General features: G+C 37.2%; 1 protein-coding gene across 2 annotated transcripts in view; it reads right to left on the bottom strand.

Annotated features, from left to right (window-relative positions):
• Positions 1 to 12,207, bottom strand: part of syt2a (synaptotagmin IIa) — a 42,991-nt gene extending 30,784 nt beyond the window's left edge. For both annotated transcript variants that reach the window (XM_052105118.1, XM_052105119.1), the window contains exon 1: positions 12,036 to 12,207. The gene's annotated coding sequence lies outside the window, so the exon portion shown is untranslated. The remainder of the gene's footprint in view (positions 1 to 12,035) is intronic.
• Positions 12,208 to 12,558: the final 351 nt, after the last annotated feature.

The raw sequence follows: 12,558 nt of genomic DNA, 5'->3' as shown, positions 1-12,558 counted from the left end.
TGCATAAGCCTATTTTAATCTGGTAGCTTGTAACACAACTGTCTGTTGCAGAAACACATATGTGTGACACTACTCTGCGGGCACCACGTATGAAATGGTTAAGTGAACATGTGTAATGTGAATTATATTGTTTTAAACTGTTATATATGTCCTTAAGCATGTGTTAAATGTATGTGATTGAAGCAAGTACTTAAATGCAGAAAATAATGTGAGTATTTAAGCATGTTTAAGCATGTATTAATTATGTGTTGAAGTATATAGGTAAGCTAATGCCCTGTTTTTCCTTTGATTTGTACATTAGCCTCAACCGTATTTCACTACCGTTGTAGGATATTAGATGCAGAAGAGCAAACAATTGCTGCATTATGAGTTGAATCTAGAAACCCAACTTTTAATCCTGGAATTCTTCAGCGTCATAAGTCAAAAAATTCTGTTTGACTAGGCGGCAAAAATTCTAGCTGAAGCTATAAAAAGGGACTTGTCCAGATAGCACATGACTTGAGAAATTCATGCTTCTGAGGAAATACCCCCACATTTAATGGTTCTTGCCTGACACTGCCATCAAGACCATCTCTGCAAAGAGACCCTAAGGAAAGATAAAAGACAGAGAACACACTCCCTGGAAACCCCAGGAAAGGCTTAAACACTCTCTGTTGTTCTTCGATGTAAACCAATTTGCTACACTTAAACTAGACTCATTATATCATGAGACATCATGATCATTATTCTGCACACAGCAGGTAATAAGGAATCCATGAACATTACAAATAATGTCACTGTACTTCACTGAGTTAACCCTCTAAAATTTACAGAATGCTTTTGGACCCAAAATGCACACACATAATTCTGAAAATTACTTTGAGCAGTGATTACTTTTATAACTGACAAATTAATGATTATAGCCTGATATACCTTTTAAAATATGTGTAGTAATTTGGAATCACTTATAACTGTCAAATCAATAAGTATTAGCTATAATCCTGTATCATGTATGAACTTGCTATAAAGAGCCAAATAACCAAGCCATAGCAAGGAAAAGCAAAGCAAGGAAACGCATTGACATGCAAGTACATCTCCAGATTTTTGCTGAAAGTGCTGGTGTATTATGTAAATACTTTGGGTAATCCGATTGCAAAACGATTTAGACTCAAAGAAGGATAAATGTTCCTTAAGGCATTGTCAACAGACTCCATAAAGTTTATTTTCTCTGTATTGATAATTATGTCACTATACTAACCAACCTGTTTCATGTTGTATGTGTTTGATTAGTTTTTGTTTAGAATAGCAATACAATTTGTTTGTATTCAAAGATAATTCGACTGTGGTATATTTTGATAAATACTATCGTCACTTGATTTAAAAAAATGCATCAAAGCTGTACCTAAAATATGTGTGATATTATTTTCAAAAAGCCATATTTTCAATTTCAAATAATTTCCATTATAAATTTCCTTACATAATGACAGAATAAGGACAGTTTTAAGTCCTAACACACATACTGTTCTTACATTTTGTTGTTTCATTAACGTATTTAATTTTTGTATTTTATTTCTTTTTTATATATACTTCCCCATTGACTGCTGTTTTTTCCTTGTGTTTAAGAGCCGTCAGAATGAAACTATTAAAAAATTATACTTAGTTTTTATATTGAGATATTACTATTAAAACAATTTTTTATCTGGTGCTGATTATTTTCAACCCACCGGCTTCAATTAGAACAGCACAAAACAACTCTATACTATACATTGTCAGGGTTCTCATGTTCATGGAAAACCTGATCAGGTAATTTTTAAGGTATTGATTTCCAGGCCTGGAAATGTGATGGACATTTATACATTCTAAATAAGTCACAGAAAAGTCATATAGATTTCTTTTGATCAGCTTTAAAATTATATCAGTGAGAAATTGCTCTTTAAAGTAATTTTTTAACAAATTATTATCCTTCACATATCGTCATTGAAATGTCTTGCACTCAAAGCACACTGACTTATCTGGGCTGCAGTTCTGTTGTGTTTGTTTATTTGTTCTATTGTATTTACAATATGTGTAGAGGCAAAAACAGATAAAACAGCAGGAGTATCTCAAATAGCTCTAAAATCACTGCGAATGGAATGAAGATAATGGGTACCATAAAAAGCAATGGCAATCTTGTCCTCTGAATGCCATGCAGTCACCTCTAAAGCAAAGACATGGACACAACCCTCTCATTCACTTCAGCTCATCTCTCTCTCTCTCTCTCTCTCTCTCTCTCTCAATACAAACATTAGGATAAATCTCAGTCTTGGCGAGTCCAGCGATCATATCACCTTGTTAAACACACATAGTAGACACTCCAGCAAGAAGAAGAGGAGAGAGATGTCAAACATGTACAAACATTCTATTTTAAGTAGGGTCCAGTGAAAACAATGAGGAAAGGAGGATTGTATGTCACTGGGGAGAATAAAATGCATATAAAAAGAGAAAAGATCATCCAAGATCAAAACAAAATCAAAAGAGATCTTAATTGTTGTTCTTAATACACAGCTTTATTAAAGTGAATGATTCGATTAGGGGAGACCGGGCTAGTTGTTACACCTTTTACTATAATTATTTCTCAGGGAAGGCTAATTTCTGCATAGCCACATACCATAAAGTCTTTGCTGCTAAAAAATGAACACTGAACACAGGGCATTGTAACAAAGTTTCAGGTTGGGTAGATAAAGGAGGAAGCGGGAACCAGTTTCTAGCCACAGTTCCTAAGAGCATTGCTGGCTGTTCCGAACCCTGACACTGAGCAAAGTCAGCCACCCGTTTGCCTTCGTTCAACAGCTCCCCAAAGCCTGCTGACAGTGGGTGCTGGGCGAGGAGCCCAGCGAGGCTGTGGGCATCATCTGTGGGATTTTCTTTAACTTTTTTTTTTATCAGAATGAGATCATTTTTATCAGTTTTTAGAAAAATCATTAAATCACTAAACCATTATGACGCTTTGGATGCTTTAGGTGATTTCCAATTCAGAAGCATTCTCATTCTAGCTGTCTTTTTTGCATAAGCAAAGGCCTGTTCTTTATTGTTAGTCATTTGAATATTTTCACCTCAGACACCAAACAAGGCATTATAGGGTTAGGTTGAATATTTAAATTAAAAGCTTCAGTTAAAGTTTCAAACACTGAAAACCAGAATTCTCTCAATTTAGAACTGGAACAAAACACGTGGGCTAAATCTGCCTTACCTCCCTTCAGACGATCAAACATTTCATCCACATTTGGCCAATTTGGTCTTATGTAGTAAGTCCGATAAATAATTTTTAGCTGAATCAAGTTGAGTCTTGCACACAAAGAAGTTCCATTATCTCTGATAAGAGCTTTATCTCAGGTATCCTCAGATATATCAGTTCCTACTTACTCTTCTTACTCTTCTACCCAATCTGCTTTTGTCCTTTATATTGATATATTTTGGAGTGACATGATTAAGTTGTACATTTCTTAGATGAGGCCCTTAAAGTGTAAAGGGACCTGTAAAATAGATTCTAATAGTGATTCTGATGGCAGTTGAGGGAATTCAGAGCTCTGAGCTTGGATGAAGTGACGAACTTGAAGGTAGTAGAAAAAAAAACTGGATTTAGGAAGATTACATTTTTTAGCAAGATCACCATAACTAGCAAAAACAAAATATTTATAAAAAGTCTTTGCATTTATTAAAACCTAGATTTTGCCATTGCTTAAAGGTCAAATCTAGTTTAGTGGCTGGAAAGAGGTGGTTGTTACATATGGGCTTTGCCAGGAAATATCAATGAGTTGAATGCTTGTCTGAACTGGATCTATATCTGGACAGTCAAGCTTACTATTGGAATTGAAGTGAAGTGCAATGGCAAAAAATTTAATTTTGTTGTAATCAAAACATGATGACTTAAACGATTTAGCCTTCGCCACCCACTAGTCCGTATCTGGAGCTTGGAACCAATATACAATTTTTTGCGAATTCTCTGCCCAGTAATAATTAAGCTATTAAATTGGGAAGTGCCAATTCCCCATTTCTTGTTTGTCTCTCAAGAAGTGCTTTATGTATCCTTGGCCTTTTACCCTCCCATAAAAAAGAAAATAAGCAACTTGTTAGTTGAATGGAAAAAGGATTTTGCAGAAAGATTGGGAGACCCTGAAGATGTGATGGGATCTTTAATTGGACCTCAGTAGATTCTATGCATTCAGGCTTAAAATGGGACAAATGTGAGGATCCTTTTTATTTTTTTACATTTACATTTATGCATTTCACGGATGCTTTTATCCAAAGCGACTTACAGTACTTACAGGGACAATCCCCTCGGAGCAACCTGGAGTTAAGTGCCTTGCTCAAGGACACCAGCGACCTTCTGATTAACAGATATGTGCTTTAGCCCACTACACCACCACCACATATATTTATGTATATATATATATATATATATATATATATATATATATATATATATATAAAAACCTAAAACAGTTTTACAAACCTACTCATCTTGATGTATGCCAGAGTTATGAAAATGAGTTCTTTCTTGATCACACATGAAATTACAGTGATCTTTGTATGATGTCATGTGAACTTCAGTGTAGAAAAGATTACAATATTCCTACACTTGCCAACAAGAGACATGTTTTGCTTAGTGCTGTTTTTGCTCATTTTCATATGATTTTCCAGATCATTTATCACAGTTACATAAATATTGCATCACACACGGGGATTACAAGGTGCTATATCACATCACACAGTAAAAAATCTTTAATAAGAATAAAGATTTGTAGACAAACATGTGATTCAGAGCAGCAGATCTGAGCACCAGTCTGACCTGGGGATTTTTCAGCCTGTGCTGCACCAAGCCCCTCCTGCTATTTTGAAGAGCAGTATTTCTCCTTAATTAAATATTCTAATTAAATTAATAAGCATTACAAGCCAGGCTCCAGCTGACCAACTTCAACCTCTGTCCCACTCATATGCATAACACCTCCCCCCCCCACACACTTTCACCAGAGCCTGCAAGACAACGCATAGTACGAGCAGATGCAGGAACAGGACATTTTACTGTAAACATACAGTACTGTACATACACTGTCTAACGCAGTGAGAACTAAGACAGACACAACACCCCACACTTTTTGTTGATATGGATTGACTGAGCATTCTTTGCTCTCCATATAAGAAACAGATCTTGTCCTTGGGCATTTCATGATGGTTGAACATTTTCACTGGAAAGCCCACTGATTGAGCTCAGTGAGATGAGAAAGAGTGCTTCCCGCACATCCCTGCGGCCATTAGGCCGCTTTGTTTCTCACTAATGAGGGTTTTTATGGACCTTGGGCGAAACTGGACACACAAACAAATGTGAAGTGTAGAAATGATTTGCAGACTCTTGAAGAATGGTTCACAGTACATAGTCTGTGAAATCACATCTCAGATCTGTCGATTTCTACAGAACTGTCAACCCCAATAAATCCAAATCCATTTATGACAATAATCTCTGTTTTGCTGCTGTACAAAACAATATTTATGTAACACTTTTAATATAGCTCTTGGTGGACTTTTTCCACATGTTTCACAGGCTTGTTTTAGCCTCAGTGTTTTTTCCTAAAGGTAAAGCTGCTCTGTCTCATTAATTGCGAATTGTATCTTTCGGTTTATTGGGTGCCCCTATGGCTCTTTAATTAAGCTGCTGTTTTTAGAGAGGAATTAATCACTGCACCATGGCAGCGAGAAGCACAACCACACCTATAAGTGCTACACTTATCCAAATGATTTTGTTTTTCTTTTTTAAGATACTGTATTGGCAGATCTGGGATGACAATCTTGGAATGAAAATGAAATTCAACCTGCCATGAGGTTTGAAATAAATATTAAAGTCAAGATTTTGAGTTAAAAATGGCTTACAATGGTTCATTCTACATACAAAGCTATAGTATGACTATAGAATCCTATAGTGCACAAGTAATATGGACTACTTTTAGAGTAATTTATAGCATGTTTGTGTCTTTTTTGGATCTTGACAGCCACTGGTCACTGTCATTGAATGGAAAATAGACGCCTAGACATTTTGTTACATATTTTGTGTTCTAGAAGAACATTTTTGGTTTTGATCTTGAAGAGATCAAAGATCAGAATTGAAATTTTTGGTTGAAATATTACGAACAATTCCTTGACCATGTCTGATAGAGTTTGATAACTACTGACCTAGTGCCTTCAAGAGAATAGGAGTTCTCCATCATAAAGAGGGAAACAAGTGAATCCCATTATGTAATATTACAAAAGTTTTTGTTAGGGTTACCTTGTCTTGTTTCACTGTTGCCCTTTTGTTTGCCATTTTTGTCCCTTTTGTTTTCCGTAGTTTTCACTTTTGTCCTTTGTTTAGCTCCACAGTCTCCCTGTTAGCGTTCGTGTTGGTTGTTCATTGTTTTCACCTGCCCTCGTTAGTTGTCTTTTGTTTTAGTTTATCACCTAGTTATCTTGTTTGAGTTCTGTTTGTTCATTGGTTCATGTCTTCCCATGTCCACGTATTTATACCCTGTCTGTTTGGTTAGTCAATGTCTATCGTTGAATGTTGTTAGCCTGGTGTGTGTGTGTGTGTGTGTGTGTGTGTGTGTGTGTGTGTGTGTGTGTGTGTGTGTGTGTGTGTGTGTGTGTGTGTGTGTGTGTGTGTGTGTGTGTGTGTGTGTGTGTGTGTGTGTGTGTGTGTGTGTGTGTGTGTGTGTGTGTGTGTGTGTGTGTGTGTGTGTGTGTGTGTGTGTGTGTGTGTGTGTGTATTTATCACTTTGTGGGGACCAAATGTCCCCATAAGGATAGTAAAACCGAAATGTTTGACCTTGTGGGGACATTTTGTCGGTCCCCATGAGGAAAACAGCTTATAAATCATACTAAATTACGTTTTTGAAAATGTAAAATGCAGAAAGTTTTCTGTGAGGGTTAGGTTTAGGGGTAGGGTTAGGTTTAGGGGATAGAATATAAAGTTTGTACAGTATAAAAACCATTATGTCTATGGAAAGTCCCCATAAAACATGGAAACACAACATGTGTGTGTGTGTGTGTGTGTGTGTGTGTGTGTGTGTGTGTGTGTGTGTGTGTGTGTGTGTGTGTGTGTGTGTGTGTGTGTGTGTCACTTTGTGGGGACAAGGATAGTAAAACCCGAAATGTTTGACCTTGTGGGGACATTTTATCGGTCCCCATGAGGAAAACAGCTTATAAATCATACAAAATTATGTTTTTTGAAAATGTAAAAATGCAGAATGTTCTCTGTGAGGGTTAGGTTTAGGGGATAGAATATAAAGTTTGTACAGTATAAAAACCATTATGTCTATGGAAAGTCCTCATAAAACATGGAAACACAACTGTGTGTATGTGTGTGTGTGTGTGTGTGTGTGTGTGTGTTCCCTGCCCGTTTTCCTCAGTCTTGTGTTTATTTCCCCATTGAGGGTTTTCCTTTGTGTTTGTTTATTGTCTAAATTAATAAAGAAGTTTGCATTTAGATCCGCTCTCCTCGTCTGCCTCCATTCGAAAAAATTATTAATAGTAGGAAACATATATTTTATCTTTTAAAGGGATATTTCAGCCAAAAATGAAAATGTTCTAATCATATACTCACTTATGCTATCCCAGAAGTCAATGACTTTCTTTCTTTTGCTGAACACAAATTAAGATTTTTAGAAGAATATAGGTCCATACAATGCAAGTTAATGGTGATGATCAGAACTTTGAAGCTCCAAAAATCACATAAAGGAAACAGAGAAGTAATCCATATGACTCCAGTGGTTAAATCCATATCTTCAGAAACAATATAATAGGTGTGGGTGAGAACATACAAATATTTAAGTTTATTTTACTCTAAATCTCCACTTTCACTTTTACACCTGAAAGTCACATGTGGTGCCTGTTTAGTTTCACATTAATATCTGAAAGTGAAAGTTAAAGTGGAGATGTGTTAACTAAAGTTCTGTTTCTCTGTGGATTTAAACAGTGGAGTCATATAGATACATTTTATATTTCCTTTATGTGATTGTTGGAGCTACAAAGGGTCTGTTCACCATTCACTTGCCTTTTATGGACCTACAGAGTTGAGTAATTCTTCTAAAAATCTTCATTTGTTTTCAGCAGAAGAAAGAAAGTCATACACATTATATAACCACCCCAAAATGAGATCTCTGACATATCTTTCTCGTGTCTCATTAACAGCAATCAGAATAAATGGAGAACCAATGGAAGCTTTGGCTTTAGTCTCTTGCTTCTCATATTTTTCTCCTAAAAAAAAAAAGACTCCAGTAATGTGCTTAGATTTGCCAAGATACCATAGAGATACCACAGACAATCAAAAGTCAGATTTCAATATGAACTCAATATGAAGCATTTCTCATATTCTTCAAAGGCCACATTATTAGTGTTATCCATATTATATAGATTTGTATACTTACAGTATGTAAGAAAATATCTCATTGTTTCTCTTATTTGACCCGAGTTGATTAGGAAGTTTAAGACAAACATCTGGGACAATCTAAGCACTACACATTGGTTCTTACAAAGCTTCACAAACTACAGTTCTTATGCATATAATTCTATGTCTCTCACACACATGTAAGTGTACACACTTAACATAAGCAGACACACAAAGTGCTTTCGAAGCAGAAAAAACAACCCAAAATCTTCTATGCTTGGTACCATTAGTTAATTATGTTAGTCCAGAGAATTTGAAAAAAAAATGATCAAAATAAAAATAAAACAACAACAAAGCTCCAAAAGCTTTAAAAGCAGCTTTAAATTCTCAATTGAATGTCTGAGCTCAATGCTACACTGTACTGTACTCCAGTTTAGGTCTGAAGCTGTGATGACATAGCATTCGTCCTTGAGAACGTCCCTTCCTGTGATCCCCCAATCTACTGCAAGAGAATCCCAAGAGGGTAAGAAAAGAAAAAAACACTTGCCACAGAGAAAGAGAGAGAGAGAGAGAGAGAGAGAGAGAGAGAGAGAGAGAGAGAGTGAGAGAAATATAAAAACCACTGACGGGTGACGTGAATAACATTTATAATTTCATTACAGTAGCACCTGACAAGGGGTGGGATATATTAGGCAGCAAGGCAGTCAGTTCCTGAATTTCATGTTTTGAAAGAAGGAAAAATGGACAAACTTAAGGATCTGAGCGATTCTGAAAAGGGCCAAATTGTGATGGCTAGATGACTGGGTCAGAGCATCTCAAAAACGGCAGGTCTTGTGGAGTGCTCCCGGTAGTGGTTAGTAACTACCAAAAGTGGTCCAAGGAAGGACAACTTGTGAACCGGCAACAGAGTCCTGGGCACTCAAAGCTTATTGATGTACGTGGGAAGGGTAGGCTAGCCTGTCTGGTCTGATCCCACAGAAGAGCTACTGTAGCACAGATTGATAAAAAACTTCATGCTGGCCATGAAAGAAAGGTGTCAGAGCACACAGTGCATCGCAGCTTGCTGCATATGGGGCTGCGTAGCCTCAGACCTGTCAGAAAAGTGTATACAATGGGCACGTGAGCGTCAGAATTGGACCATGTAGCAATGGAAGAAGGTGGCCTGATCTGATGAATTACGTTTTCTTTTAGATCACGTGGACGGCCAAGAGCATGTGCATTGTTTACCTGGGGAGGAGATGGCAGCAGGATGCACCATGGGAAGAAGGCAGGCAGGCGGAGGCAGTGTGATGATCTGGGCAATGTTTTGCTGTGAAACCTTGGGTCCTGGCATTCATATGGATGCTACTTTGACACAAACCACCTACCTAAAGATTGTTGCAGACCACGTACAACCCTTCATGGCAATGGTATTCCCTGATGGCATGATAATGTTCCCTGCCACACTGCAAAAATTGTCAAGGAATGGTTTGAGTAACATGACCAAAGTTCAAGGTTCTCACTTGGCCTCTAAATTCCCCAGATCTCAATTCGATTGAGCATCTATGGAATGTGCAGGACCTACAAGTCCGATCCATGGAGGTCCCACCTCACAACTTAAAGGACTTGGTGCCAGATACCACAGGACACCTTAATAGGTCTTGTGGAGTCCATGCCTCGATGGGTCAGAGCTGTTTTGGTGGCTACACGATATTCGGCAGGTGGTTTTAATGTTGTGGTTGATTTGTATATATATATATATATATATATATATATATATATATATATATATATATATATTACACATACAGTATATAGTAGAGGATCCTAAGTAACCACAAAATATATCAAACTAGATCTACCTGAGGATATTTAATGTAAATACACTATAAAAATGTGCTTCATGAATCGGTTGAACATCTGGTTGAACATCTACATTAACTGCAATAATTCAAGTCAGAATTATTGCAGTAGGCCTCTTATGACTGAATCAGTCTGACTGCATACCAAATGAAGGACATTTATAAGGTTCAGATCAGGTAGAAATACCCTTTAAGAGAATATACACGTTTCCACATTTTACAATACAGATCTTGTGTGTGGATTATATGGGTAACACTTTACATTAGTGTTCCCTTGGTTTAGTGTTTATAAATGTGTCCATTAATGACTACAAAGTCATTTACAAATACATTCTAAATCATTGATATGCAGTTGTAACAACATGAATAAGAAGAGGGACTTTCTTGCAATATTTGCCAAAAAGTGAGCATTTTAACTTACATATTATAAAAAAAGTATATGTTACATATTTTAATAATAACATTTATTCATACTTATTTTAATCAAAAACATAAAATGTCCTAATTCATGATTTGTCACAATGTAGCAAACAGACTATTTTAGTGAGATTAAAAAAAGAGGGTTTGCCATTTTGCTACAGTCCATTTTGTTTATATTTTTTACTGTAATGTCTTGACTCACTTATGTTATCAAATTCCTTTATTTATTTATTTATTTTAATAAATTAATACAATTAGTGCCCACTTTACAAGAAGGTTAAAAAATTGTTATTAAGCATTTCCAACTTGTGAGGAAAAATGGCTAACTATTTGGCAGGTAAGATAGTCACCATTTTTATGCATGTTGTAATAACCATTGTTACAATCTCAGTGATATGTAATGCATTTGTAAATTATGTATAAGTATTATCAAACCCCAGTATGAACCCAGTAATAAAGTATGGCCATTATATGGGATAACATGCAGTTTTTAGGGTAAAATGCTTTTTAGATACACACCTATTTGAAGATAGTTAATTTGTGAACTAAATAAAATAACATATGATATAGTCAAATTGTATTTATAAAGTGTTCTTTACACAATGCAGGGTTAAAACCAATAGTTGCATTTTAAAGCTGCTAGAAATGCAGGCGTTCAGAATCCCCCTCTTTTTGGTACCGCACACCTCTTTTAATGCTCTCCATTGTCTGTGGTCTTTTCTTTTACGATCTGCTTTGACAGAAGCTGTACCAGAGAGGCAACATATTGTCTTGCCACTGTTCGGCGGTGCAGAAGTCAGAAGTGTCGATCCCTTCGCCCCCTCTGGGGAAATACAGCAGCTGTCAACGGGACCAACCTCTGGAAACTCTACAGGAAGCAAACTGTAACCATGCACGGACATAGTAAACACCCACCCATCGGCTCGTGCTTGACTTTCTCGCACACTGCTCTGGGACCAGCTACCCATGACCGAACTGTAACTCCAGCTTCTATTAGGTATGAAAGAGCACTGACCCTACATCAGCGAGTAATGGCAAGTTATTTTCAAATTGAGTATTCCCTTTTAAAACTGATTAGAACATTGCAAAACATCACTTGCTCTCACCAACTACACTTTACAGACACTTTTTAACTTAACACAAAAAGCTACTTGAAGGGTTTTCAGAAGAGTTACACAAGACAAAAGCAGTCCTAGGCATACAGTATGAATTAAACTGCAGTACTTTATATTTCAAGAGGCCACTCTATACTGGGCTTGCCTCTGCATAAGTACGTCATAACCATTTAGTGAACACTCTTTTCATCATCAAGCACAGCTCTGCTCCCCTTCCTGCATCCAGATCACCCCATTTTGCACCACTTAAAAAAACAGAAAAAGAAAACAAGTTCAAAAGCTACACACCTGACTGCAGTGTTCTCCTCTTTCCTAATCCTCAACGAACGTCTGGGCCATACACCACCGAGGCACTTAGGGGTTAACGTTTTAACAGCGTGCAAACATATCTTGCTCGCTCTCTTCCATCAGCCTGAGAAACTGCAGTCATCCCCCCTCGCCACTCGTTACTGCAGCAGTACACACACACACACATACACACAAACACACACACACACTTTCCCCTCCCCTCCTTATGTGCTCTCTCTCTGTCACTTTCTCTCTCTCCACCAGAGAAATCCCCCCTCAAAATACACACATCCTTTCCTTCTCTCTTTTCCTTCCCCCACCCCACCCTTCCCATTCCATCCTCTTCCTAAGCTGCCTGATTGGAGATGCTACTCACACAGCTCTGCATGCATCCCAGTTTCCTTTTCTTTTCTTTTTTATATCCGTGTCGGCTCTTGCGCTGTGGGGTAATCAGCTCGGGCCAATATGCAACACTTCCTCTGCCTTCCACATCCAACTACGTGACCTTAAAACAACCTGTTGT

The sequence above is a fragment of the Xyrauchen texanus genome, chromosome 35 (assembly GCF_025860055.1).
Source record: "Xyrauchen texanus isolate HMW12.3.18 chromosome 35, RBS_HiC_50CHRs, whole genome shotgun sequence".
Lineage (NCBI taxonomy): Eukaryota > Metazoa > Chordata > Actinopteri > Cypriniformes > Catostomidae > Xyrauchen > Xyrauchen texanus.
The sequence above is the reverse complement of the archived record's forward strand: the minus strand, read 5'-3'. Positions and strand labels throughout refer to the sequence as shown.